The sequence below is a fragment of the Schistocerca piceifrons genome, unplaced genomic scaffold (assembly GCF_021461385.2).
Source record: "Schistocerca piceifrons isolate TAMUIC-IGC-003096 unplaced genomic scaffold, iqSchPice1.1 HiC_scaffold_630, whole genome shotgun sequence".
Lineage (NCBI taxonomy): Eukaryota > Metazoa > Arthropoda > Insecta > Orthoptera > Acrididae > Schistocerca > Schistocerca piceifrons.
The window spans coordinates 1-24218 of record NW_025728873.1 but is presented as its reverse complement, the minus strand read 5'-3'; the positions used below and the strand labels follow the sequence as shown (position 1 = coordinate 24218).

Below are 24218 nucleotides of genomic sequence, written 5' to 3'. Positions count from 1 at the left end.
GGACTGCAAGACATTGCCACGGGGGTTGAATGCAGCTAACCACTCTGCTCAGTGTCCATCAGCGCGGGCACGTTCGTTTGCCAGTATACATATAATGGAGACCGCGTCTGACACAGCTGTTGCGAGACACAGTCGGCCGAGCTTTGCTGTGCACAGCCACTTGCAGTCGCGAGAGTTGAATTCCGCGGTGGCTCCGTGGCCGTGATCGTCTAGTGGTCAGGACATTGCGTTGTGGCCGCAACAACCCAGGCTCGAATCCGGGTCACGGCACTTTTTAAAGTTCTGCCTTGCTGTCGCTGCAATGACGATAGTGACCCAGTGATTGAAATCACGGTGCCCTCCTGATTTTGTGCTCATGTTCCTCAGGCTGCAGGTGGCACTACCGATTCCTTATAAACACGCGATGCCGCCGCACCAGGGCGCTGGCAGCTGCCTGTGTAGTTAATCTCTATTCGAAAAGGGCAGTCGTTCGAGGTGCGATGTTCGAGCAACCAGTCGCAGCAGATCAGGAAGCTGTGTCGTGCACTGCATTCTACAAACGCCAGGAACACTGGTGTAGGTAGCGTGGCCGAGCGGTCTAAGGCGCTGGTTTAAGGCACCAGTCTCTTCGGAGGCGTGGGTTCGAATCCCACCGCTGCCAATTTTTACTTCTCGTTTTTGTGCCATTGCGGTGTGTTCTCGTGGGGTACAACGCAGCTCCTGTGACCGCCGCGTCGCGTAGGTAGCGTGGCCGAGCGGTCTAAGGCGCTGGTTTCAGGCACCAGTCTCTTCGGAGGCGTGGGTTCGAATCCCACCGCTGCCAACGTTTTCTGTCTCGAAAACAGGAGCACTGATTTCCCGCGAAGGAAAAAGCGCAGCGTCGGTTTCTTAAACTGTCGTAGCACAGTGGTGCGTGGTGTAACAACAGGATTCACCGGCGCAGTTTGGTCTCATGATTGCTGGCGTTCGTCTCCACGAGATGCGTCCCGAGCATGCCGTTCTACGAAGTGGAAACGTTAATTTTTGCAGTTGTCGTCAAGTAGCGGGTGGGCGCTCGCCGTGTTTGTTGGAGGAGTGCTTGTGTCGTTATCCGGTGTCGTCTAGTGGCTGGGATACCTGGCTCTCGCCCAGGAGGCCTGGGTTCGATTCCCGGTACCGGAAATGCACATTTTATTGCTCCTCTTATGCGACTTGTCCCGACTTAGCTCGACTGACGCTCCGCTGACGCTTGCAGAAAACTACGTAAAATATGATTCGCGGCCACAAGTGACGGCGAGAGAGATGCGACATCTGTCCACCTCTTATCCGGGCACATACCTGCGGTCAACAGACTTGGAGGACTGCAAGACATTGCCACGGGGGTTGAATGCAGCTAACCACTCTGCTCAGTGTCCATCAGCGCGGGCACGTTCGTTTGCCAGTATACATATAATGGAGACCGCGTCTGACACAGCTGTTGCGAGACACAGTCGGCCGAGCTTTGCTGTGCACAGCCACTTGCAGTCGCGAGAGTTGAATTCCGCGGTGGCTCCGTGGCCGTGATCGTCTAGTGGTCAGGACATTGCGTTGTGGCCGCAACAACTCAGGCTCGAATCCGGGTCACGGCACTTTTTAAAGTTCTGCCTTGCTGTCGCTGCAATGACGATAGTGACCCAGTGATTGAAATCACGGTGCCCTCCTGATTTTGTGCTCATGTTCCTCAGGCTGCAGGTGGCACTACCGATTCCTTATAAACACGCGATGCCGCCGCACCAGGGCGCTGGCAGCTGCCTGTGTAGTTAATCTCTATTCGAAAAGGGCAGTCGTTCGAGGTGCGATGTTCGAGCAACCAGTCGCAGCAGATCAGGAAGCTGTGTCGTGCACTGCATTCTACAAACGCCAGGAACACTGGTGTAGGTAGCGTGGCCGAGCGGTCTAAGGCGCTGGTTTAAGGCACCAGTCTCTTCGGAGGCGTGGGTTCGAATCCCACCGCTGCCAATTTTTACTTCTCGTTTTTGTGCCATTGCGGTGTGTTCTCGTGGGGTACAACGCAGCTCCTGTGACCGCCGCGTCGCGTAGGTAGCGTGGCCGAGCGGTCTAAGGCGCTGGTTTCAGGCACCAGTCTCTTCGGAGGCGTGGGTTCGAATCCCACCGCTGCCAACGTTTTCTGTCTCGAAAACAGGAGCACTGATTTCCCGCGAAGGAAAAAGCGCAGCGTCGGTTTCTTAAACTGTCGTAGCACAGTGGTGCGTGGTGTAACAACAGGATTCACCGGCGCAGTTTGGTCTCATGATTGCTGGCGTTCGTCTCCACGAGATGCGTCCCGAGCATGCCGTTCTACGAAGTGGAAACGTTAATTTTTGCAGTTGTCGTCAAGTAGCGGGTGGGCGCTCGCCGTGTTTGTTGGAGGAGTGCTTGTGTCGTTATCCGGTGTCGTCTAGTGGCTGGGATACCTGGCTCTCGCCCAGGAGGCCTGGGTTCGATTCCCGGTACCGGAAATGCACATTTTATTGCTCCTCTTATGCGACTTGTCCCGACTTAGCTCGACTGACGCTCCGCTGACGCTTGCAGAAAACTACGTAAAATATGATTCGCGGCCACAAGTGACGGCGAGAGAGATGCGACATCTGTCCACCTCTTATCCGGGCACATACCTGCGGTCAACAGACTTGGAGGACTGCAAGACATTGCCACGGGGGTTGAATGCAGCTAACCACTCTGCTCAGTGTCCATCAGCGCGGGCACGTTCGTTTGCCAGTATACATATAATGGAGACCGCGTCTGACACAGCTGTTGCGAGACACAGTCGGCCGAGCTTTGCTGTGCACAGCCACTTGCAGTCGCGAGAGTTGAATTCCGCGGTGGCTCCGTGGCCGTGATCGTCTAGTGGTCAGGACATTGCGTTGTGGCCGCAACAACCCAGGCTCGAATCCGGGTCACGGCACTTTTTAAAGTTCTGCCTTGCTGTCGCTGCAATGACGATAGTGACCCAGTGATTGAAATCACGGTGCCCTCCTGATTTTGTGCTCATGTTCCTCAGGCTGCAGGTGGCACTACCGATTCCTTATAAACACGCGATGCCGCCGCACCAGGGCGCTGGCAGCTGCCTGTGTAGTTAATCTCTATTCGAAAAGGGCAGTCGTTCGAGGTGCGATGTTCGAGCAACCAGTCGCAGCAGATCAGGAAGCTGTGTCGTGCACTGCATTCTACAAATGCCAGGAACACTGGTGTAGGTAGCGTGGCCGAGCGGTCTAAGGCGCTGGTTTAAGGCACCAGTCTCTTCGGAGGCGTGGGTTCGAATCCCACCGCTGCCAATTTTTACTTCTCGTTTTTGTGCCATTGCGGTGTGTTCTCGTGGGGTACAACGCAGCTCCTGTGACCGCCGCGTCGCGTAGGTAGCGTGGCCGAGCGGTCTAAGGCGCTGGTTTCAGGCACCAGTCTCTTCGGAGGCGTGGGTTCGAATCCCACCGCTGCCAACGTTTTCTGTCTCGAAAACAGGAGCACTGATTTCCCGCGAAGGAAAAAGCGCAGCGTCGGTTTCTTAAACTGTCGTAGCACAGTGGTGCGTGGTGTAACAACAGGATTCACCGGCGCAGTTTGGTCTCATGATTGCTGGCGTTCGTCTCCACGAGATGCGTCCCGAGCATGCCGTTCTACGAAGTGGAAACGTTAATTTTTGCAGTTGTCGTCAAGTAGCGGGTGGGCGCTCGCCGTGTTTGTTGGAGGAGTGCTTGTGTCGTTATCCGGTGTCGTCTAGTGGCTGGGATACCTGGCTCTCGCCCAGGAGGCCTGGGTTCGATTCCCGGTACCGGAAATGCACATTTTATTGCTCCTCTTATGCGACTTGTCCCGACTTAGCTCGACTGACGCTCCGCTGACGCTTGCAGAAAACTACGTAAAATATGATTCGCGGCCACAAGTGACGGCGAGAGAGATGCGACATCTGTCCACCTCTTATCCGGGCACATACCTGCGGTCAACAGACTTGGAGGACTGCAAGACATTGCCACGGGGGTTGAATGCAGCTAACCACTCTGCTCAGTGTCCATCAGCGCGGGCACGTTCGTTTGCCAGTATACATATAATGGAGACCGCGTCTGACACAGCTGTTGCGAGACACAGTCGGCCGAGCTTTGCTGTGCACAGCCACTTGCAGTCGCGAGAGTTGAATTCCGCGGTGGCTCCGTGGCCGTGATCGTCTAGTGGTCAGGACATTGCGTTGTGGCCGCAACAACCCAGGCTCGAATCCGGGTCACGGCACTTTTTAAAGTTCTGCCTTGCTGTCGCTGCAATGACGATAGTGACCCAGTGATTGAAATCACGGTGCCCTCCTGATTTTGTGCTCATGTTCCTCAGGCTGCAGGTGGCACTACCGATTCCTTATAAACACGCGATGCCGCCGCACCAGGGCGCTGGCAGCTGCCTGTGTAGTTAATCTCTATTCGAAAAGGGCAGTCGTTCGAGGTGCGATGTTCGAGCAACCAGTCGCAGCAGATCAGGAAGCTGTGTCGTGCACTGCATTCTACAAACGCCAGGAACACTGGTGTAGGTAGCGTGGCCGAGCGGTCTAAGGCGCTGGTTTAAGGCACCAGTCTCTTCGGAGGCGTGGGTTCGAATCCCACCGCTGCCAATTTTTACTTCTCGTTTTTGTGCCATTGCGGTGTGTTCTCGTGGGGTACAACGCAGCTCCTGTGACCGCCGCGTCGCGTAGGTAGCGTGGCCGAGCGGTCTAAGGCGCTGGTTTCAGGCACCAGTCTCTTCGGAGGCGTGGGTTCGAATCCCACCGCTGCCAACGTTTTCTGTCTCGAAAACAGGAGCACTGATTTCCCGCGAAGGAAAAAGCGCAGCGTCGGTTTCTTAAACTGTCGTAGCACAGTGGTGCGTGGTGTAACAACAGGATTCACCGGCGCAGTTTGGTCTCATGATTGCTGGCGTTCGTCTCCACGAGATGCGTCCCGAGCATGCCGTTCTACGAAGTGGAAACGTTAATTTTTGCAGTTGTCGTCAAGTAGCGGGTGGGCGCTCGCCGTGTTTGTTGGAGGAGTGCTTGTGTCGTTATCCGGTGTCGTCTAGTGGCTGGGATACCTGGCTCTCGCCCAGGAGGCCTGGGTTCGATTCCCGGTACCGGAAATGCACATTTTATTGCTCCTCTTATGCGACTTGTCCCGACTTAGCTCGACTGACGCTCCGCTGACGCTTGCAGAAAACTACGTAAAATATGATTCGCGGCCACAAGTGACGGCGAGAGAGATGCGACATCTGTCCACCTCTTATCCGGGCACATACCTGCGGTCAACAGACTTGGAGGACTGCAAGACATTGCCACGGGGGTTGAATGCAGCTAACCACTCTGCTCAGTGTCCATCAGCGCGGGCACGTTCGTTTGCCAGTATACATATAATGGAGACCGCGTCTGACACAGCTGTTGCGAGACACAGTCGGCCGAGCTTTGCTGTGCACAGCCACTTGCAGTCGCGAGAGTTGAATTCCGCGGTGGCTCCGTGGCCGTGATCGTCTAGTGGTCAGGACATTGCGTTGTGGCCGCAACAACCCAGGCTCGAATCCGGGTCACGGCACTTTTTAAAGTTCTGCCTTGCTGTCGCTGCAATGACGATAGTGACCCAGTGATTGAAATCACGGTGCCCTCCTGATTTTGTGCTCATGTTCCTCAGGCTGCAGGTGGCACTACCGATTCCTTATAAACACGCGATGCCGCCGCACCAGGGCGCTGGCAGCTGCCTGTGTAGTTAATCTCTATTCGAAAAGGGCAGTCGTTCGAGGTGCGATGTTCGAGCAACCAGTCGCAGCAGATCAGGAAGCTGTGTCGTGCACTGCATTCTACAAATGCCAGGAACACTGGTGTAGGTAGCGTGGCCGAGCGGTCTAAGGCGCTGGTTTAAGGCACCAGTCTCTTCGGAGGCGTGGGTTCGAATCCCACCGCTGCCAATTTTTACTTCTCGTTTTTGTGCCATTGCGGTGTGTTCTCGTGGGGTACAACGCAGCTCCTGTGACCGCCGCGTCGCGTAGGTAGCGTGGCCGAGCGGTCTAAGGCGCTGGTTTCAGGCACCAGTCTCTTCGGAGGCGTGGGTTCGAATCCCACCGCTGCCAACGTTTTCTGTCTCGAAAACAGGAGCACTGATTTCCCGCGAAGGAAAAAGCGCAGCGTCGGTTTCTTAAACTGTCGTAGCACAGTGGTGCGTGGTGTAACAACAGGATTCACCGGCGCAGTTTGGTCTCATGATTGCTGGCGTTCGTCTCCACGAGATGCGTCCCGAGCATGCCGTTCTACGAAGTGGAAACGTTAATTTTTGCAGTTGTCGTCAAGTAGCGGGTGGGCGCTCGCCGTGTTTGTTGGAGGAGTGCTTGTGTCGTTATCCGGTGTCGTCTAGTGGCTGGGATACCTGGCTCTCGCCCAGGAGGCCTGGGTTCGATTCCCGGTACCGGAAATGCACATTTTATTGCTCCTCTTATGCGACTTGTCCCGACTTAGCTCGACTGACGCTCCGCTGACGCTTGCAGAAAACTACGTAAAATATGATTCGCGGCCACAAGTGACGGCGAGAGAGATGCGACATCTGTCCACCTCTTATCCGGGCACATACCTGCGGTCAACAGACTTGGAGGACTGCAAGACATTGCCACGGGGGTTGAATGCAGCTAACCACTCTGCTCAGTGTCCATCAGCGCGGGCACGTTCGTTTGCCAGTATACATATAATGGAGACCGCGTCTGACACAGCTGTTGCGAGACACAGTCGGCCGAGCTTTGCTGTGCACAGCCACTTGCAGTCGCGAGAGTTGAATTCCGCGGTGGCTCCGTGGCCGTGATCGTCTAGTGGTCAGGACATTGCGTTGTGGCCGCAACAACCCAGGCTCGAATCCGGGTCACGGCACTTTTTAAAGTTCTGCCTTGCTGTCGCTGCAATGACGATAGTGACCCAGTGATTGAAATCACGGTGCCCTCCTGATTTTGTGCTCATGTTCCTCAGGCTGCAGGTGGCACTACCGATTCCTTATAAACACGCGATGCCGCCGCACCAGGGCGCTGGCAGCTGCCTGTGTAGTTAATCTCTATTCGAAAAGGGCAGTCGTTCGAGGTGCGATGTTCGAGCAACCAGTCGCAGCAGATCAGGAAGCTGTGTCGTGCACTGCATTCTACAAATGCCAGGAACACTGGTGTAGGTAGCGTGGCCGAGCGGTCTAAGGCGCTGGTTTAAGGCACCAGTCTCTTCGGAGGCGTGGGTTCGAATCCCACCGCTGCCAATTTTTACTTCTCGTTTTTGTGCCATTGCGGTGTGTTCTCGTGGGGTACAACGCAGCTCCTGTGACCGCCGCGTCGCGTAGGTAGCGTGGCCGAGCGGTCTAAGGCGCTGGTTTCAGGCACCAGTCTCTTCGGAGGCGTGGGTTCGAATCCCACCGCTGCCAACGTTTTCTGTCTCGAAAACAGGAGCACTGATTTCCCGCGAAGGAAAAAGCGCAGCGTCGGTTTCTTAAACTGTCGTAGCACAGTGGTGCGTGGTGTAACAACAGGATTCACCGGCGCAGTTTGGTCTCATGATTGCTGGCGTTCGTCTCCACGAGATGCGTCCCGAGCATGCCGTTCTACGAAGTGGAAACGTTAATTTTTGCAGTTGTCGTCAAGTAGCGGGTGGGCGCTCGCCGTGTTTGTTGGAGGAGTGCTTGTGTCGTTATCCGGTGTCGTCTAGTGGCTGGGATACCTGGCTCTCGCCCAGGAGGCCTGGGTTCGATTCCCGGTACCGGAAATGCACATTTTATTGCTCCTCTTATGCGACTTGTCCCGACTTAGCTCGACTGACGCTCCGCTGACGCTTGCAGAAAACTACGTAAAATATGATTCGCGGCCACAAGTGACGGCGAGAGAGATGCGACATCTGTCCACCTCTTATCCGGGCACATACCTGCGGTCAACAGACTTGGAGGACTGCAAGACATTGCCACGGGGGTTGAATGCAGCTAACCACTCTGCTCAGTGTCCATCAGCGCGGGCACGTTCGTTTGCCAGTATACATATAATGGAGACCGCGTCTGACACAGCTGTTGCGAGACACAGTCGGCCGAGCTTTGCTGTGCACAGCCACTTGCAGTCGCGAGAGTTGAATTCCGCGGTGGCTCCGTGGCCGTGATCGTCTAGTGGTCAGGACATTGCGTTGTGGCCGCAACAACCCAGGCTCGAATCCGGGTCACGGCACTTTTTAAAGTTCTGCCTTGCTGTCGCTGCAATGACGATAGTGACCCAGTGATTGAAATCACGGTGCCCTCCTGATTTTGTGCTCATGTTCCTCAGGCTGCAGGTGGCACTACCGATTCCTTATAAACACGCGATGCCGCCGCACCAGGGCGCTGGCAGCTGCCTGTGTAGTTAATCTCTATTCGAAAAGGGCAGTCGTTCGAGGTGCGATGTTCGAGCAACCAGTCGCAGCAGATCAGGAAGCTGTGTCGTGCACTGCATTCTACAAACGCCAGGAACACTGGTGTAGGTAGCGTGGCCGAGCGGTCTAAGGCGCTGGTTTAAGGCACCAGTCTCTTCGGAGGCGTGGGTTCGAATCCCACCGCTGCCAATTTTTACTTCTCGTTTTTGTGCCATTGCGGTGTGTTCTCGTGGGGTACAACGCAGCTCCTGTGACCGCCGCGTCGCGTAGGTAGCGTGGCCGAGCGGTCTAAGGCGCTGGTTTCAGGCACCAGTCTCTTCGGAGGCGTGGGTTCGAATCCCACCGCTGCCAACGTTTTCTGTCTCGAAAACAGGAGCACTGATTTCCCGCGAAGGAAAAAGCGCAGCGTCGGTTTCTTAAACTGTCGTAGCACAGTGGTGCGTGGTGTAACAACAGGATTCACCGGCGCAGTTTGGTCTCATGATTGCTGGCGTTCGTCTCCACGAGATGCGTCCCGAGCATGCCGTTCTACGAAGTGGAAACGTTAATTTTTGCAGTTGTCGTCAAGTAGCGGGTGGGCGCTCGCCGTGTTTGTTGGAGGAGTGCTTGTGTCGTTATCCGGTGTCGTCTAGTGGCTGGGATACCTGGCTCTCGCCCAGGAGGCCTGGGTTCGATTCCCGGTACCGGAAATGCACATTTTATTGCTCCTCTTATGCGACTTGTCCCGACTTAGCTCGACTGACGCTCCGCTGACGCTTGCAGAAAACTACGTAAAATATGATTCGCGGCCACAAGTGACGGCGAGAGAGATGCGACATCTGTCCACCTCTTATCCGGGCACATACCTGCGGTCAACAGACTTGGAGGACTGCAAGACATTGCCACGGGGGTTGAATGCAGCTAACCACTCTGCTCAGTGTCCATCAGCGCGGGCACGTTCGTTTGCCAGTATACATATAATGGAGACCGCGTCTGACACAGCTGTTGCGAGACACAGTCGGCCGAGCTTTGCTGTGCACAGCCACTTGCAGTCGCGAGAGTTGAATTCCGCGGTGGCTCCGTGGCCGTGATCGTCTAGTGGTCAGGACATTGCGTTGTGGCCGCAACAACCCAGGCTCGAATCCGGGTCACGGCACTTTTTAAAGTTCTGCCTTGCTGTCGCTGCAATGACGATAGTGACCCAGTGATTGAAATCACGGTGCCCTCCTGATTTTGTGCTCATGTTCCTCAGGCTGCAGGTGGCACTACCGATTCCTTATAAACACGCGATGCCGCCGCACCAGGGCGCTGGCAGCTGCCTGTGTAGTTAATCTCTATTCGAAAAGGGCAGTCGTTCGAGGTGCGATGTTCGAGCAACCAGTCGCAGCAGATCAGGAAGCTGTGTCGTGCACTGCATTCTACAAACGCCAGGAACACTGGTGTAGGTAGCGTGGCCGAGCGGTCTAAGGCGCTGGTTTAAGGCACCAGTCTCTTCGGAGGCGTGGGTTCGAATCCCACCGCTGCCAATTTTTACTTCTCGTTTTTGTGCCATTGCGGTGTGTTCTCGTGGGGTACAACGCAGCTCCTGTGACCGCCGCGTCGCGTAGGTAGCGTGGCCGAGCGGTCTAAGGCGCTGGTTTCAGGCACCAGTCTCTTCGGAGGCGTGGGTTCGAATCCCACCGCTGCCAACGTTTTCTGTCTCGAAAACAGGAGCACTGATTTCCCGCGAAGGAAAAAGCGCAGCGTCGGTTTCTTAAACTGTCGTAGCACAGTGGTGCGTGGTGTAACAACAGGATTCACCGGCGCAGTTTGGTCTCATGATTGCTGGCGTTCGTCTCCACGAGATGCGTCCCGAGCATGCCGTTCTACGAAGTGGAAACGTTAATTTTTGCAGTTGTCGTCAAGTAGCGGGTGGGCGCTCGCCGTGTTTGTTGGAGGAGTGCTTGTGTCGTTATCCGGTGTCGTCTAGTGGCTGGGATACCTGGCTCTCGCCCAGGAGGCCTGGGTTCGATTCCCGGTACCGGAAATGCACATTTTATTGCTCCTCTTATGCGACTTGTCCCGACTTAGCTCGACTGACGCTCCGCTGACGCTTGCAGAAAACTACGTAAAATATGATTCGCGGCCACAAGTGACGGCGAGAGAGATGCGACATCTGTCCACCTCTTATCCGGGCACATACCTGCGGTCAACAGACTTGGAGGACTGCAAGACATTGCCACGGGGGTTGAATGCAGCTAACCACTCTGCTCAGTGTCCATCAGCGCGGGCACGTTCGTTTGCCAGTATACATATAATGGAGACCGCGTCTGACACAGCTGTTGCGAGACACAGTCGGCCGAGCTTTGCTGTGCACAGCCACTTGCAGTCGCGAGAGTTGAATTCCGCGGTGGCTCCGTGGCCGTGATCGTCTAGTGGTCAGGACATTGCGTTGTGGCCGCAACAACCCAGGCTCGAATCCGGGTCACGGCACTTTTTAAAGTTCTGCCTTGCTGTCGCTGCAATGACGATAGTGACCCAGTGATTGAAATCACGGTGCCCTCCTGATTTTGTGCTCATGTTCCTCAGGCTGCAGGTGGCACTACCGATTCCTTATAAACACGCGATGCCGCCGCACCAGGGCGCTGGCAGCTGCCTGTGTAGTTAATCTCTATTCGAAAAGGGCAGTCGTTCGAGGTGCGATGTTCGAGCAACCAGTCGCAGCAGATCAGGAAGCTGTGTCGTGCACTGCATTCTACAAATGCCAGGAACACTGGTGTAGGTAGCGTGGCCGAGCGGTCTAAGGCGCTGGTTTAAGGCACCAGTCTCTTCGGAGGCGTGGGTTCGAATCCCACCGCTGCCAATTTTTACTTCTCGTTTTTGTGCCATTGCGGTGTGTTCTCGTGGGGTACAACGCAGCTCCTGTGACCGCCGCGTCGCGTAGGTAGCGTGGCCGAGCGGTCTAAGGCGCTGGTTTCAGGCACCAGTCTCTTCGGAGGCGTGGGTTCGAATCCCACCGCTGCCAACGTTTTCTGTCTCGAAAACAGGAGCACTGATTTCCCGCGAAGGAAAAAGCGCAGCGTCGGTTTCTTAAACTGTCGTAGCACAGTGGTGCGTGGTGTAACAACAGGATTCACCGGCGCAGTTTGGTCTCATGATTGCTGGCGTTCGTCTCCACGAGATGCGTCCCGAGCATGCCGTTCTACGAAGTGGAAACGTTAATTTTTGCAGTTGTCGTCAAGTAGCGGGTGGGCGCTCGCCGTGTTTGTTGGAGGAGTGCTTGTGTCGTTATCCGGTGTCGTCTAGTGGCTGGGATACCTGGCTCTCGCCCAGGAGGCCTGGGTTCGATTCCCGGTACCGGAAATGCACATTTTATTGCTCCTCTTATGCGACTTGTCCCGACTTAGCTCGACTGACGCTCCGCTGACGCTTGCAGAAAACTACGTAAAATATGATTCGCGGCCACAAGTGACGGCGAGAGAGATGCGACATCTGTCCACCTCTTATCCGGGCACATACCTGCGGTCAACAGACTTGGAGGACTGCAAGACATTGCCACGGGGGTTGAATGCAGCTAACCACTCTGCTCAGTGTCCATCAGCGCGGGCACGTTCGTTTGCCAGTATACATATAATGGAGACCGCGTCTGACACAGCTGTTGCGAGACACAGTCGGCCGAGCTTTGCTGTGCACAGCCACTTGCAGTCGCGAGAGTTGAATTCCGCGGTGGCTCCGTGGCCGTGATCGTCTAGTGGTCAGGACATTGCGTTGTGGCCGCAACAACCCAGGCTCGAATCCGGGTCACGGCACTTTTTAAAGTTCTGCCTTGCTGTCGCTGCAATGACGATAGTGACCCAGTGATTGAAATCACGGTGCCCTCCTGATTTTGTGCTCATGTTCCTCAGGCTGCAGGTGGCACTACCGATTCCTTATAAACACGCGATGCCGCCGCACCAGGGCGCTGGCAGCTGCCTGTGTAGTTAATCTCTATTCGAAAAGGGCAGTCGTTCGAGGTGCGATGTTCGAGCAACCAGTCGCAGCAGATCAGGAAGCTGTGTCGTGCACTGCATTCTACAAATGCCAGGAACACTGGTGTAGGTAGCGTGGCCGAGCGGTCTAAGGCGCTGGTTTAAGGCACCAGTCTCTTCGGAGGCGTGGGTTCGAATCCCACCGCTGCCAATTTTTACTTCTCGTTTTTGTGCCATTGCGGTGTGTTCTCGTGGGGTACAACGCAGCTCCTGTGACCGCCGCGTCGCGTAGGTAGCGTGGCCGAGCGGTCTAAGGCGCTGGTTTCAGGCACCAGTCTCTTCGGAGGCGTGGGTTCGAATCCCACCGCTGCCAACGTTTTCTGTCTCGAAAACAGGAGCACTGATTTCCCGCGAAGGAAAAAGCGCAGCGTCGGTTTCTTAAACTGTCGTAGCACAGTGGTGCGTGGTGTAACAACAGGATTCACCGGCGCAGTTTGGTCTCATGATTGCTGGCGTTCGTCTCCACGAGATGCGTCCCGAGCATGCCGTTCTACGAAGTGGAAACGTTAATTTTTGCAGTTGTCGTCAAGTAGCGGGTGGGCGCTCGCCGTGTTTGTTGGAGGAGTGCTTGTGTCGTTATCCGGTGTCGTCTAGTGGCTGGGATACCTGGCTCTCGCCCAGGAGGCCTGGGTTCGATTCCCGGTACCGGAAATGCACATTTTATTGCTCCTCTTATGCGACTTGTCCCGACTTAGCTCGACTGACGCTCCGCTGACGCTTGCAGAAAACTACGTAAAATATGATTCGCGGCCACAAGTGACGGCGAGAGAGATGCGACATCTGTCCACCTCTTATCCGGGCACATACCTGCGGTCAACAGACTTGGAGGACTGCAAGACATTGCCACGGGGGTTGAATGCAGCTAACCACTCTGCTCAGTGTCCATCAGCGCGGGCACGTTCGTTTGCCAGTATACATATAATGGAGACCGCGTCTGACACAGCTGTTGCGAGACACAGTCGGCCGAGCTTTGCTGTGCACAGCCACTTGCAGTCGCGAGAGTTGAATTCCGCGGTGGCTCCGTGGCCGTGATCGTCTAGTGGTCAGGACATTGCGTTGTGGCCGCAACAACCCAGGCTCGAATCCGGGTCACGGCACTTTTTAAAGTTCTGCCTTGCTGTCGCTGCAATGACGATAGTGACCCAGTGATTGAAATCACGGTGCCCTCCTGATTTTGTGCTCATGTTCCTCAGGCTGCAGGTGGCACTACCGATTCCTTATAAACACGCGATGCCGCCGCACCAGGGCGCTGGCAGCTGCCTGTGTAGTTAATCTCTATTCGAAAAGGGCAGTCGTTCGAGGTGCGATGTTCGAGCAACCAGTCGCAGCAGATCAGGAAGCTGTGTCGTGCACTGCATTCTACAAATGCCAGGAACACTGGTGTAGGTAGCGTGGCCGAGCGGTCTAAGGCGCTGGTTTAAGGCACCAGTCTCTTCGGAGGCGTGGGTTCGAATCCCACCGCTGCCAATTTTTACTTCTCGTTTTTGTGCCATTGCGGTGTGTTCTCGTGGGGTACAACGCAGCTCCTGTGACCGCCGCGTCGCGTAGGTAGCGTGGCCGAGCGGTCTAAGGCGCTGGTTTCAGGCACCAGTCTCTTCGGAGGCGTGGGTTCGAATCCCACCGCTGCCAACGTTTTCTGTCTCGAAAACAGGAGCACTGATTTCCCGCGAAGGAAAAAGCGCAGCGTCGGTTTCTTAAACTGTCGTAGCACAGTGGTGCGTGGTGTAACAACAGGATTCACCGGCGCAGTTTGGTCTCATGATTGCTGGCGTTCGTCTCCACGAGATGCGTCCCGAGCATGCCGTTCTACGAAGTGGAAACGTTAATTTTTGCAGTTGTCGTCAAGTAGCGGGTGGGCGCTCGCCGTGTTTGTTGGAGGAGTGCTTGTGTCGTTATCCGGTGTCGTCTAGTGGCTGGGATACCTGGCTCTCGCCCAGGAGGCCTGGGTTCGATTCCCGGTACCGGAAATGCACATTTTATTGCTCCTCTTATGCGACTTGTCCCGACTTAGCTCGACTGACGCTCCGCTGACGCTTGCAGAAAACTACGTAAAATATGATTCGCGGCCACAAGTGACGGCGAGAGAGATGCGACATCTGTCCACCTCTTATCCGGGCACATACCTGCGGTCAACAGACTTGGAGGACTGCAAGACATTGCCACGGGGGTTGAATGCAGCTAACCACTCTGCTCAGTGTCCATCAGCGCGGGCACGTTCGTTTGCCAGTATACATATAATGGAGACCGCGTCTGACACAGCTGTTGCGAGACACAGTCGGCCGAGCTTTGCTGTGCACAGCCACTTGCAGTCGCGAGAGTTGAATTCCGCGGTGGCTCCGTGGCCGTGATCGTCTAGTGGTCAGGACATTGCGTTGTGGCCGCAACAACCCAGGCTCGAATCCGGGTCACGGCACTTTTTAAAGTTCTGCCTTGCTGTCGCTGCAATGACGATAGTGACCCAGTGATTGAAATCACGGTGCCCTCCTGATTTTGTGCTCATGTTCCTCAGGCTGCAGGTGGCACTACCGATTCCTTATAAACACGCGATGCCGCCGCACCAGGGCGCTGGCAGCTGCCTGTGTAGTTAATCTCTATTCGAAAAGGGCAGTCGTTCGAGGTGCGATGTTCGAGCAACCAGTCGCAGCAGATCAGGAAGCTGTGTCGTGCACTGCATTCTACAAATGCCAGGAACACTGGTGTAGGTAGCGTGGCCGAGCGGTCTAAGGCGCTGGTTTAAGGCACCAGTCTCTTCGGAGGCGTGGGTTCGAATCCCACCGCTGCCAATTTTTACTTCTCGTTTTTGTGCCATTGCGGTGTGTTCTCGTGGGGTACAACGCAGCTCCTGTGACCGCCGCGTCGCGTAGGTAGCGTGGCCGAGCGGTCTAAGGCGCTGGTTTCAGGCACCAGTCTCTTCGGAGGCGTGGGTTCGAATCCCACCGCTGCCAACGTTTTCTGTCTCGAAAACAGGAGCACTGATTTCCCGCGAAGGAAAAAGCGCAGCGTCGGTTTCTTAAACTGTCGTAGCACAGTGGTGCGTGGTGTAACAACAGGATTCACCGGCGCAGTTTGGTCTCATGATTGCTGGCGTTCGTCTCCACGAGATGCGTCCCGAGCATGCCGTTCTACGAAGTGGAAACGTTAATTTTTGCAGTTGTCGTCAAGTAGCGGGTGGGCGCTCGCCGTGTTTGTTGGAGGAGTGCTTGTGTCGTTATCCGGTGTCGTCTAGTGGCTGGGATACCTGGCTCTCGCCCAGGAGGCCTGGGTTCGATTCCCGGTACCGGAAATGCACATTTTATTGCTCCTCTTATGCGACTTGTCCCGACTTAGCTCGACTGACGCTCCGCTGACGCTTGCAGAAAACTACGTAAAATATGATTCGCGGCCACAAGTGACGGCGAGAGAGATGCGACATCTGTCCACCTCTTATCCGGGCACATACCTGCGGTCAACAGACTTGGAGGACTGCAAGACATTGCCACGGGGGTTGAATGCAGCTAACCACTCTGCTCAGTGTCCATCAGCGCGGGCACGTTCGTTTGCCAGTATACATATAATGGAGACCGCGTCTGACACAGCTGTTGCGAGACACAGTCGGCCGAGCTTTGCTGTGCACAGCCACTTGCAGTCGCGAGAGTTGAATTCCGCGGTGGCTCCGTGGCCGTGATCGTCTAGTGGTCAGGACATTGCGTTGTGGCCGCAACAACCCAGGCTCGAATCCGGGTCACGGCACTTTTTAAAGTTCTGCCTTGCTGTCGCTGCAATGACGATAGTGACCCAGTGATTGAAATCACGGTGCCCTCCTGATTTTGTGCTCATGTTCCTCAGGCTGCAGGTGGCACTACCGATTCCTTATAAACACGCGATGCCGCCGCACCAGGGCGCTGGCAGCTGCCTGTGTAGTTAATCTCTATTCGAAAAGGGCAGTCGTTCGAGGTGCGATGTTCGAGCAACCAGTCGCAGCAGATCAGGAAGCTGTGTCGTGCACTGCATTCTACAAATGCCAGGAACACTGGTGTAGGTAGCGTGGCCGAGCGGTCTAAGGCGCTGGTTTAAGGCACCAGTCTCTTCGGAGGCGTGGGTTCGAATCCTACCGCTGCCAATTTTTACTTCTCGTTTTTGTGCCATTGCGGTGTGTTCTCGTGGGGTACAACGCAGCTCCTGTGACCGCCGCGTCGCGTAGGTAGCGTGGCCGAGCGGTCTAAGGCGCTGGTTTCAGGCACCAGTCTCTTCGGAGGCGTGGGTTCGAATCCCACCGCTGCCAACGTTTTCTGTCTCGAAAACAGGAGCACTGATTTCCCGCGAAGGAAAAAGCGCAGCGTCGGTTTCTTAAACTGTCGTAGCACAGTGGTGCGTGGTGTAACAACAGGATTCACCGGCGCAGTTTGGTCTCATGATTGCTGGCGTTCGTCTCCACGAGATGCGTCCCGAGCATGCCGTTCTACGAAGTGGAAACGTTAATTTTTGCAGTTGTCGTCAAGTAGCGGGTGGGCGCTCGCCGTGTTTGTTGGAGGAGTGCTTGTGTCGTTATCCGGTGTCGTCTAGTGGCTGGGATACCTGGCTCTCGCCCAGGAGGCCTGGGTTCGATTCCCGGTACCGGAAATGCACATTTTATTGCTCCTCTTATGCGACTTGTCCCGACTTAGCTCGACTGACGCTCCGCTGACGCTTGCAGAAAACTACGTAAAATATGATTCGCGGCCACAAGTGACGGCGAGAGAGATGCGACATCTGTCCACCTCTTATCCGGGCACATACCTGCGGTCAACAGACTTGGAGGACTGCAAGACATTGCCACGGGGGTTGAATGCAGCTAACCACTCTGCTCAGTGTCCATCAGCGCGGGCACGTTCGTTTGCCAGTATACATATAATGGAGAGCCGCGTCTGACACAGCTGTTGCGAGACACAGTCGGCCGAGCTTTGCTGTGCACAGCCACTTGCAGTCGCGAGAGTTGAATTCCGCGGTGGCTCCGTGGCCGTGATCGTCTAGTGGTCAGGACATTGCGTTGTGGCCGCAACAACCCAGCTCGAATCCGGGTCACGGCACTTTTTAAAGTTCTGCCTTGCTGTCGCTGCAATGACGATAGTGACCCAGTGATTGAAATCACGGTGCCCTCCTGATTTTGTGCTCATGTTCCTCAGGCTGCAGGTGGCACTACCGATTCCTTATAAACACGCGATGCCGCCGCACCAGGGCGCTGGCAGCTGCCTGTGTAGTTAATCTCTATTCGAAAAGGGCAGTCGTTCGAGGTGCGATGTTCGAGCAACCAGTCGCAGCAGATCAGGAAGCTGTGTCGTGCACTGCATTCTACAAATGCCAGGAACACTGGTGTAGGTAGCGTGGCCGAGCGGTCTAAGGCGCTGGTTTAAGGCACCAGTCTCTTCGGAGGCGTGGGTTCGAATCCCACCGCTGCCAATTTTTACTTCTCGTTTTTGTGCCATTGCGGTGTGTTCTCGTGGGGTACAACGCAGCTCCTGTGACCGCCGCGTCGCGTAGGTAGCGTGGCCGAGCGGTCTAAGGCGCTGGTTTCAGGCACCAGTCTCTTCGGAGGCGTGGGTTCGAATCCCACCGCTGCCAACGTTTTCTGTCTCGAAAACAGAGCACTGATTTCCCGCGAAGGAAAAAGCGCAGCGTCGGTTTCTTAAACTGTCGTAGCACAGTGGTGCGTGGTGTAACAACAGGATTCACCGGCGCAGTTTGGTCTCATGATTGCTGGCGTTCGTCTCCACGAGATGCGTCCCGAGCATGCCGTTCTACGAAGTGGAAACGTTAATTTTTGCAGTTGTCGTCAAGTAGCGGGTGGGCGCTCGCCGTGTTTGTTGGAGGAGTGCTTGTGTCGTTATCCGGTGTCGTCTAGTGGCTGGGATACCTGGCTCTCGCCCAGGAGGCCTGGGTTCGATTCCCGGTACCGGAAATGCACATTTTATTGCTCCTCTTATGCGACTTGTCCCGACTTAGCTCGACTGACGCTCCGCTGACGCTTGCAGAAAACTACGTAAAATATGATTCGCGGCCACAAGTGACGGCGAGAGAGATGCGACATCTGTCCACCTCTTATCCGGGCACATACCTGCGGTCAACAGACTTGGAGGACTGCAAGACATTGCCACGGGGGTTGAATGCAGCTAACCACTCTGCTCAGTGTCCATCAGCGCGGGCACGTTCGTTTGCCAGTATACATATAATGGAGACCGCGTCTGACACAGCTGTTGCGAGACACAGTCGGCCGAGCTTTGCTGTGCACAGCCACTTGCAGTCGCGAGAGTTGAATTCCGCGGTGGCTCCGTGGCCGTGATCGTCTAGTGGTCAGGACATTGCGTTGTGGCCGCAACAACCAGGCTCGAATCCGGGTCACGGCACTTTTTAAAGTTCTGCCTTGCTGTCGCTGCAATGACGATAGTGACCCAGTGATTGAAATCACGGTGCCCTCCTGATTTTGTGCTCATGTTCCTCAGGCTGCAGGTGGCACTACCGATTCCTTATAAACACGCGATGCCGCCGCACCAGGGCGCTGGCAGCTGCCTGTGTAGTTAATCTCTATTCGAAAAGGGCAGTCGTTCGAGGTGCGATGTTCGAGCAACCAGTCGCAGCAGATCAGGAAGCTGTGTCGTGCACTGCATTCTACAAATGCCAGGAACACTGGTGTAGGTAGCGTGGCCGAGCGGTCTAAGGCGCTGGTTTAAGGCACCAGTCTCTTCGGAGGCGTGGGTTCGAATCCTACCGCTGCCAATTTTTACTTCTCGTTTTTGTGCCATTGCGGTGTGTTCTCGTGGGGTACAACGCAGCTCCTGTGACCGCCGCGTCGCGTAGGTAGCGTGGCCGAGCGGTCTAAGGCGCTGGTTTCAGGCACCAGTCTCTTCGGAGGCGTGGGTTCGAATCCCACCGCTGCCAACGTTTTCTGTCTCGAAAACAGGAGCACTGATTTCCCGCGAAGGAAAAAGCGCAGCGTCGGTTTCTTAAACTGTCGTAGCACAGTGGTGCGTGGTGTAACAACAGGATTCACCGGCGCAGTTTGGTCTCATGATTGCTGGCGTTCGTCTCCACGAGATGCGTCCCGAGCATGCCGTTCTACGAAGTGGAAACGTTAATTTTTGCAGTTGTCGTCAAGTAGCGGGTGGGCGCTCGCCGTGTTTGTTGGAGGAGTGCTTGTGTCGTTATCCGTGTCGTCTAGTGGCTGGGATACCTGGCTCTCGCCCAGGAGGCCTGGGTTCGATTCCCGGTACCGGAAATGCACATTTTATTGCTCCTCTTATGCGACTTGTCCCGACTTAGCTCGACTGACGCTCCGCTGACGCTTGCAGAAAACTACGTAAAATATGATTCGCGGCCACAAGTGACGGCGAGAGAGATGCGACATCTGTCCACCTCTTATCCGGGCACATACCTGCGGTCAACAGACTTGGAGGACTGCAAGACATTGCCACGGGGGTTGAATGCAGCTAACCACTCTGCTCAGTGTCCATCAGCGCGGGCACGTTCGTTTGCCAGTATACATATAATTGGAGACCGCGTCTGACACAGCTGTTGCGAGACACAGTCGGCCGAGCTTTGCTGTGCACAGCCACTTGCAGTCGCGAGAGTTGAATTCCGCGGTGGCTCCGTGGCCGTGATCGTCTAGTGGTCAGGACATTGCGTTGTGGCCGCAACAACCCAGGCTCGAATCCGGGTCACGGCACTTTTTAAAGTTCTGCCTTGCTGTCGCTGCAATGACGATAGTGACCCAGTGATTGAAATCACGGTGCCCTCCTGATTTTGTGCTCATGTTCCTCAGGCTGCAGGTGGCACTACCGATTCCTTATAAACACGCGATGCCGCCGCACCAGGGCGCTGGCAGCTGCCTGTGTAGTTAATCTCTATTCGAAAAGGGCAGTCGTTCGAGGTGCGATGTTCGAGCAACCAGTCGCAGCAGATCAGGAAGCTGTGTCGTGCACTGCATTCTACAAATGCCAGGAACACTGGTGTAGGTAGCGTGGCCGAGCGGTCTAAGGCGCTGGTTTAAGGCACCAGTCTCTTCGGAGGCGTGGGTTCGAATCCCACCGCTGCCAATTTTTACTTCTCGTTTTTGTGCCATTGCGGTGTGTTCTCGTGGGGTACAACGCAGCTCCTGTGACCGCCGCGTCGCGTAGGTAGCGTGGCCGAGCGGTCTAAGGCGCTGGTTTCAGGCACCAGTCTCTTCGGAGGCGTGGGTTCGAATCCCACCGCTGCCAACGTTTTCTGTCTCGAAAACAGGAGCACTGATTTCCCGCGAAGGAAAAAGCGCAGCGTCGGTTTCTTAAACTGTCGTAGCACAGTGGTGCGTGGTGTAACAACAGGATTCACCGGCGCAGTTTGGTCTCATGATTGCTGGCGTTCGTCTCCACGAGATGCGTCCCGAGCATGCCGTTCTACGAAGTGGAAACGTTAATTTTTGCAGTTGTCGTCAAGTAGCGGGTGGGCGCTCGCCGTGTTTGTTGGAGGAGTGCTTGTGTCGTTATCCGGTGTCGTCTAGTGGCTGGGATACCTGGCTCTCGCCCAGGAGGCCTGGGTTCGATTCCCGGTACCGGAAATGCACATTTTATTGCTCCTCTTATGCGACTTGTCCCGACTTAGCTCGACTGACGCTCCGCTGACGCTTGCAGAAAACTACGTAAAATATGATTCGCGGCCACAAGTGACGGCGAGAGAGATGCGACATCTGTCCACCTCTTATCCGGGCACATACCTGCGGTCAACAGACTTGGAGGACTGCAAGACATTGCCACGGGGGTTGAATGCAGCTAACCACTCTGCTCAGTGTCCATCAGCGCGGGCACGTTCGTTTGCCAGTATACATATAATGGAGACCGCGTCTGACACAGCTGTTGCGAGACACAGTCGGCCGAGCTTTGCTGTGCACAGCCACTTGCAGTCGCGAGAGTTGAATTTCCGCGGTGGCTCCGTGGCCGTGATCGTCTAGTGGTCAGGACATTGCGTTGTGGCCGCAACAACCCAGGCTCGAATCCGGGTCACGGCACTTTTTAAAGTTCTGCCTTGCTGTCGCTGCAATGACGATAGTGACCCAGTGATTGAAATCACGGTGCCCTCCTGATTTTGTGCTCATGTTCCTCAGGCTGCAGGTGCACTACCGATTCCTTATAAACACGCGATGCCGCCGCACCAGGCGCTGGCAGCTGCCTGTGTAGTTAATCTCTATTCGAAAAGGGCAGTCGTTCGAGGTGCGATGTTCGAGCAACCAGTCGCAGCAGATCAGGAAGCTGTGTCGTGCACTGCATTCTACAAATGCCAGGAACACTGGTGTAGGTAGCGTGGCCGAGCGGTCTAAGGCGCTGGTTTAAGGCACCAGTCTCTTCGGAGGCGTGGGTTCGAATCCCACCGCTGCCAATTTTTACTTCTCGTTTTTGTGCCATTGCGGTGTGTTCTCGTGGGGTACAACGCAGCTCCTGTGACCGCCGCGTCGCGTAGGTAGCGTGGCCGAGCGGTCTAAGGCGCTGGTTTCAGGCACCAGTCTCTTCGGAGGCGTGGGTTCGAATCCCACCGCTGCCAACGTTTTCTGTCTCGAAAACAGGAGCACTGATTTCCCGCGAAGGAAAAAGCGCAGCGTCGGTTTCTTAAACTGTCGTAGCACAGTGGTGCGTGGTGTAACAACAGGATTCACCGGCGCAGTTTGGTCTCATGATTGCTGGCGTTCGTCTCCACGAGATGCGTCCCGAGCATGCCGTTCTACGAAGTGGAAACGTTAATTTTTGCAGTTGTCGTCAAGTAGCGGGTGGGCGCTCGCCGTGTTTGTTGGAGGAGTGCTTGTGTCGTTATCCGGTGTCGTCTAGTGGCTGGATACCTGGCTCTCGCCCAGGAGGCCTGGGTTCGATTCCCGGTACCGGAAATGCACATTTTATTGCTCCTCTTATGCGACTTGTCCCGACTTAGCTCGACTGACGCTCCGCTGACGCTTGCAGAAAACTACGTAAAATATGATTCGCGGCCACAAGTGACGGCGAGAGAGATGCGACATCTGTCCACCTCTTATCCGGGCACATACCTGCGGTCAACAGACTTGGAGGACTGCAAGACATTGCCACGGGGGTTGAATGCAGCTAACCACTCTGCTCAGTGTCCATCAGCGCGGGCACGTTCGTTTGCCAGTATACATATAATGGAGACCGCGTCTGACACAGCTGTTGCGAGACACAGTCGGCCGAGCTTTGCTGTGCACAGCCACTTGCAGTCGCGAGAGTTGAATTCCGCGGTGGCTCCGTGGCCGTGATCGTCTAGTGGTCAGGACATTGCGTTGTGGCCGCAACAACCCAGGCTCGAATCCGGGTCACGGCACTTTTTAAAGTTCTGCCTTGCTGTCGCTGCAATGACGATAGTGACCCAGTGATTGAAATCACGGTGCCCTCCTGATTTTGTGCTCATGTTCCTCAGCTGCAGGTGGCACTACCGATTCCTTATAAACACGCGATGCCGCCGCACCAGGGCGCTGGCAGCTGCCTGTGTAGTTAATCTCTATTCGAAAAGGGCAGTCGTTCGAGGTGCGATGTTCGAGCAACCAGTCGCAGCAGATCAGGAAGCTGTGTCGTGCACTGCATTCTACAAATGCAGGAACACTGTGTAGGTAGCGTGGCCGAGCGGTCTAAGGCGCTGGTTTAAGGCACCAGTCTCTTCGGAGGCGTGGGTTCGAATCCCACCGCTGCCAATTTTTACTTCTCGTTTTTGTGCCATTGCGGTGTGTTCTCGTGGGGTACAACGCAGCTCCTGTGACCGCCGCGTCGCGTAGGTAGCGTGCCGAGCGGTCTAAGGCGCTGGTTTCAGGCACCAGTCTCTTCGGAGGCGTGGGTTCGAATCCCACCGCTGCCAACGTTTTCTGTCTCGAAAACAGGAGCACTGATTTCCCGCGAAGGAAAAAGCGCAGCGTCGGTTTCTTAAACTGTCGTAGCACAGTGGTGCGTGGTGTAACAACAGGATTCACCGGCGCAGTTTGGTCTCATGATTGCTGGCGTTCGTCTCCACGAGATGCGTCCCGAGCATGCCGTTCTACGAAGTGGAAACGTTAATTTTTGCAGTTGTCGTCAAGTAGCGGGTGGGCGCTCGCCGTGTTTGTTGGAGGAGTGCTTGTGTCGTTATCCGGTGTCGTCTAGTGGCTGGGATACCTGGCTCTCGCCCAGGAGGCCTGGGTTCGATTCCCGGTACCGGAAATGCACATTTTATTGCTCCTCTTATGCGACTTGTCCCGACTTAGCTCGACTGACGCTCCGCTGACGCTTGCAGAAAACTACGTAAAATATGATTCGCGGCCACAAGTGACGGCGAGAGAGATGCGACATCTGTCCACCTCTTATCCGGGCACATACCTGCGGTCAACAGACTTGGAGGACTGCAAGACATTGCCACGGGGGTTGAATGCAGCTAACCACTCTGCTCAGTGTCCATCAGCGCGGGCACGTTCGTTTGCCAGTATACATATAATGGAGACCGCGTCTGACACAGCTGTTGCGAGACACAGTCGGCCGAGCTTTGCTGTGCACAGCCACTTGCAGTCGCGAGAGTTGAATTCCGCGGTGGCTCCGTGGCCGTGATCGTCTAGTGGTCAGGACATTGCGTTGTGGCCGCAACAACCCAGGCTCGAATCCGGGTCACGGCACTTTTTAAAGTTCTGCCTTGCTGTCGCTGCAATGACGATAGTGACCCAGTGATTGAAATCACGGTGCCCTCCTGATTTTGTGCTCATGTTCCTCAGGCTGCAGGTGGCACTACCGATTCCTTATAAACACGCGATGCCGCCGCACCAGGGCGCTGGCAGCTGCCTGTGTAGTTAATCTCTATTCGAAAAGGGCAGTCGTTCGAGGTGCGATGTTCGAGCAACCAGTCGCAGCAGATCAGGAAGCTGTGTCGTGCACTGCATTCTACAA

At 55.5% G+C, this 24218-nt stretch overlaps 53 non-coding genes across 53 annotated transcripts; all 53 read left to right on the top strand.

Moving 5' to 3' along the window:
* Positions 1–558: 558 nt before the first annotated feature.
* On the top strand, positions 559–640 carry Trnal-aag. Its single transcript has one exon. It is a non-coding gene; the product is annotated as a tRNA-Leu (tRNA).
* Positions 641–720: 80 nt separating this feature from the next.
* On the top strand, positions 721–802 carry Trnal-cag. Its single transcript has one exon. It is a non-coding gene; the product is annotated as a tRNA-Leu (tRNA).
* A 266-nt stretch (positions 803–1068) lies between these two features.
* On the top strand, positions 1069–1140 carry Trnae-cuc. The gene has a single exon. It is a non-coding gene; the product is annotated as a tRNA-Glu (tRNA).
* A 734-nt stretch (positions 1141–1874) lies between these two features.
* Positions 1875–1956, top strand: Trnal-aag. Its single transcript has one exon. It is a non-coding gene; the product is annotated as a tRNA-Leu (tRNA).
* An 80-nt stretch (positions 1957–2036) lies between these two features.
* Trnal-cag lies at positions 2037–2118 on the top strand. Its single transcript has one exon. It is a non-coding gene; the product is annotated as a tRNA-Leu (tRNA).
* Positions 2119–2384: 266 nt separating this feature from the next.
* On the top strand, positions 2385–2456 carry Trnae-cuc. Its single transcript has one exon. It is a non-coding gene; the product is annotated as a tRNA-Glu (tRNA).
* A 734-nt stretch (positions 2457–3190) lies between these two features.
* Positions 3191–3272, top strand: Trnal-aag. The gene has a single exon. It is a non-coding gene; the product is annotated as a tRNA-Leu (tRNA).
* An 80-nt stretch (positions 3273–3352) lies between these two features.
* On the top strand, positions 3353–3434 carry Trnal-cag. Its single transcript has one exon. It is a non-coding gene; the product is annotated as a tRNA-Leu (tRNA).
* A 266-nt stretch (positions 3435–3700) lies between these two features.
* Positions 3701–3772, top strand: Trnae-cuc. Its single transcript has one exon. It is a non-coding gene; the product is annotated as a tRNA-Glu (tRNA).
* A 734-nt stretch (positions 3773–4506) lies between these two features.
* Positions 4507–4588, top strand: Trnal-aag. The gene has a single exon. It is a non-coding gene; the product is annotated as a tRNA-Leu (tRNA).
* Positions 4589–4668: 80 nt separating this feature from the next.
* On the top strand, positions 4669–4750 carry Trnal-cag. The gene has a single exon. It is a non-coding gene; the product is annotated as a tRNA-Leu (tRNA).
* A 266-nt stretch (positions 4751–5016) lies between these two features.
* Positions 5017–5088, top strand: Trnae-cuc. Its single transcript has one exon. It is a non-coding gene; the product is annotated as a tRNA-Glu (tRNA).
* Positions 5089–5822: 734 nt separating this feature from the next.
* On the top strand, positions 5823–5904 carry Trnal-aag. The gene has a single exon. It is a non-coding gene; the product is annotated as a tRNA-Leu (tRNA).
* Positions 5905–5984: 80 nt separating this feature from the next.
* On the top strand, positions 5985–6066 carry Trnal-cag. Its single transcript has one exon. It is a non-coding gene; the product is annotated as a tRNA-Leu (tRNA).
* A 266-nt stretch (positions 6067–6332) lies between these two features.
* Trnae-cuc lies at positions 6333–6404 on the top strand. The gene has a single exon. It is a non-coding gene; the product is annotated as a tRNA-Glu (tRNA).
* A 734-nt stretch (positions 6405–7138) lies between these two features.
* Positions 7139–7220, top strand: Trnal-aag. The gene has a single exon. It is a non-coding gene; the product is annotated as a tRNA-Leu (tRNA).
* An 80-nt stretch (positions 7221–7300) lies between these two features.
* On the top strand, positions 7301–7382 carry Trnal-cag. Its single transcript has one exon. It is a non-coding gene; the product is annotated as a tRNA-Leu (tRNA).
* Positions 7383–7648: 266 nt separating this feature from the next.
* Positions 7649–7720, top strand: Trnae-cuc. Its single transcript has one exon. It is a non-coding gene; the product is annotated as a tRNA-Glu (tRNA).
* A 734-nt stretch (positions 7721–8454) lies between these two features.
* On the top strand, positions 8455–8536 carry Trnal-aag. Its single transcript has one exon. It is a non-coding gene; the product is annotated as a tRNA-Leu (tRNA).
* An 80-nt stretch (positions 8537–8616) lies between these two features.
* Trnal-cag lies at positions 8617–8698 on the top strand. The gene has a single exon. It is a non-coding gene; the product is annotated as a tRNA-Leu (tRNA).
* Positions 8699–8964: 266 nt separating this feature from the next.
* Trnae-cuc lies at positions 8965–9036 on the top strand. Its single transcript has one exon. It is a non-coding gene; the product is annotated as a tRNA-Glu (tRNA).
* Positions 9037–9770: 734 nt separating this feature from the next.
* On the top strand, positions 9771–9852 carry Trnal-aag. Its single transcript has one exon. It is a non-coding gene; the product is annotated as a tRNA-Leu (tRNA).
* Positions 9853–9932: 80 nt separating this feature from the next.
* Trnal-cag lies at positions 9933–10014 on the top strand. Its single transcript has one exon. It is a non-coding gene; the product is annotated as a tRNA-Leu (tRNA).
* A 266-nt stretch (positions 10015–10280) lies between these two features.
* Trnae-cuc lies at positions 10281–10352 on the top strand. The gene has a single exon. It is a non-coding gene; the product is annotated as a tRNA-Glu (tRNA).
* Positions 10353–11086: 734 nt separating this feature from the next.
* Positions 11087–11168, top strand: Trnal-aag. The gene has a single exon. It is a non-coding gene; the product is annotated as a tRNA-Leu (tRNA).
* Positions 11169–11248: 80 nt separating this feature from the next.
* Trnal-cag lies at positions 11249–11330 on the top strand. Its single transcript has one exon. It is a non-coding gene; the product is annotated as a tRNA-Leu (tRNA).
* Positions 11331–11596: 266 nt separating this feature from the next.
* Positions 11597–11668, top strand: Trnae-cuc. The gene has a single exon. It is a non-coding gene; the product is annotated as a tRNA-Glu (tRNA).
* A 734-nt stretch (positions 11669–12402) lies between these two features.
* Positions 12403–12484, top strand: Trnal-aag. The gene has a single exon. It is a non-coding gene; the product is annotated as a tRNA-Leu (tRNA).
* Positions 12485–12564: 80 nt separating this feature from the next.
* Positions 12565–12646, top strand: Trnal-cag. The gene has a single exon. It is a non-coding gene; the product is annotated as a tRNA-Leu (tRNA).
* Positions 12647–12912: 266 nt separating this feature from the next.
* Trnae-cuc lies at positions 12913–12984 on the top strand. Its single transcript has one exon. It is a non-coding gene; the product is annotated as a tRNA-Glu (tRNA).
* Positions 12985–13718: 734 nt separating this feature from the next.
* On the top strand, positions 13719–13800 carry Trnal-aag. Its single transcript has one exon. It is a non-coding gene; the product is annotated as a tRNA-Leu (tRNA).
* Positions 13801–13880: 80 nt separating this feature from the next.
* Trnal-cag lies at positions 13881–13962 on the top strand. The gene has a single exon. It is a non-coding gene; the product is annotated as a tRNA-Leu (tRNA).
* Positions 13963–14228: 266 nt separating this feature from the next.
* On the top strand, positions 14229–14300 carry Trnae-cuc. The gene has a single exon. It is a non-coding gene; the product is annotated as a tRNA-Glu (tRNA).
* A 734-nt stretch (positions 14301–15034) lies between these two features.
* Positions 15035–15116, top strand: Trnal-aag. Its single transcript has one exon. It is a non-coding gene; the product is annotated as a tRNA-Leu (tRNA).
* Positions 15117–15196: 80 nt separating this feature from the next.
* Positions 15197–15278, top strand: Trnal-cag. Its single transcript has one exon. It is a non-coding gene; the product is annotated as a tRNA-Leu (tRNA).
* A 266-nt stretch (positions 15279–15544) lies between these two features.
* Trnae-cuc lies at positions 15545–15616 on the top strand. Its single transcript has one exon. It is a non-coding gene; the product is annotated as a tRNA-Glu (tRNA).
* Positions 15617–16350: 734 nt separating this feature from the next.
* Positions 16351–16432, top strand: Trnal-aag. The gene has a single exon. It is a non-coding gene; the product is annotated as a tRNA-Leu (tRNA).
* Positions 16433–16512: 80 nt separating this feature from the next.
* Positions 16513–16594, top strand: Trnal-cag. Its single transcript has one exon. It is a non-coding gene; the product is annotated as a tRNA-Leu (tRNA).
* A 266-nt stretch (positions 16595–16860) lies between these two features.
* Positions 16861–16932, top strand: Trnae-cuc. The gene has a single exon. It is a non-coding gene; the product is annotated as a tRNA-Glu (tRNA).
* A 734-nt stretch (positions 16933–17666) lies between these two features.
* Positions 17667–17748, top strand: Trnal-aag. The gene has a single exon. It is a non-coding gene; the product is annotated as a tRNA-Leu (tRNA).
* An 80-nt stretch (positions 17749–17828) lies between these two features.
* On the top strand, positions 17829–17910 carry Trnal-cag. Its single transcript has one exon. It is a non-coding gene; the product is annotated as a tRNA-Leu (tRNA).
* Positions 17911–18175: 265 nt separating this feature from the next.
* Trnae-cuc lies at positions 18176–18247 on the top strand. Its single transcript has one exon. It is a non-coding gene; the product is annotated as a tRNA-Glu (tRNA).
* Positions 18248–18980: 733 nt separating this feature from the next.
* On the top strand, positions 18981–19062 carry Trnal-aag. Its single transcript has one exon. It is a non-coding gene; the product is annotated as a tRNA-Leu (tRNA).
* An 80-nt stretch (positions 19063–19142) lies between these two features.
* On the top strand, positions 19143–19224 carry Trnal-cag. Its single transcript has one exon. It is a non-coding gene; the product is annotated as a tRNA-Leu (tRNA).
* A 1072-nt stretch (positions 19225–20296) lies between these two features.
* Trnal-aag lies at positions 20297–20378 on the top strand. Its single transcript has one exon. It is a non-coding gene; the product is annotated as a tRNA-Leu (tRNA).
* An 80-nt stretch (positions 20379–20458) lies between these two features.
* Trnal-cag lies at positions 20459–20540 on the top strand. Its single transcript has one exon. It is a non-coding gene; the product is annotated as a tRNA-Leu (tRNA).
* Positions 20541–20806: 266 nt separating this feature from the next.
* On the top strand, positions 20807–20878 carry Trnae-cuc. The gene has a single exon. It is a non-coding gene; the product is annotated as a tRNA-Glu (tRNA).
* Positions 20879–21611: 733 nt separating this feature from the next.
* Positions 21612–21693, top strand: Trnal-aag. The gene has a single exon. It is a non-coding gene; the product is annotated as a tRNA-Leu (tRNA).
* Positions 21694–21773: 80 nt separating this feature from the next.
* Trnal-cag lies at positions 21774–21855 on the top strand. Its single transcript has one exon. It is a non-coding gene; the product is annotated as a tRNA-Leu (tRNA).
* A 266-nt stretch (positions 21856–22121) lies between these two features.
* Positions 22122–22192, top strand: Trnae-cuc. The gene has a single exon. It is a non-coding gene; the product is annotated as a tRNA-Glu (tRNA).
* Positions 22193–22923: 731 nt separating this feature from the next.
* Trnal-aag lies at positions 22924–23005 on the top strand. The gene has a single exon. It is a non-coding gene; the product is annotated as a tRNA-Leu (tRNA).
* An 80-nt stretch (positions 23006–23085) lies between these two features.
* On the top strand, positions 23086–23166 carry Trnal-cag. The gene has a single exon. It is a non-coding gene; the product is annotated as a tRNA-Leu (tRNA).
* A 266-nt stretch (positions 23167–23432) lies between these two features.
* Trnae-cuc lies at positions 23433–23504 on the top strand. Its single transcript has one exon. It is a non-coding gene; the product is annotated as a tRNA-Glu (tRNA).
* Positions 23505–24218: the final 714 nt, after the last annotated feature.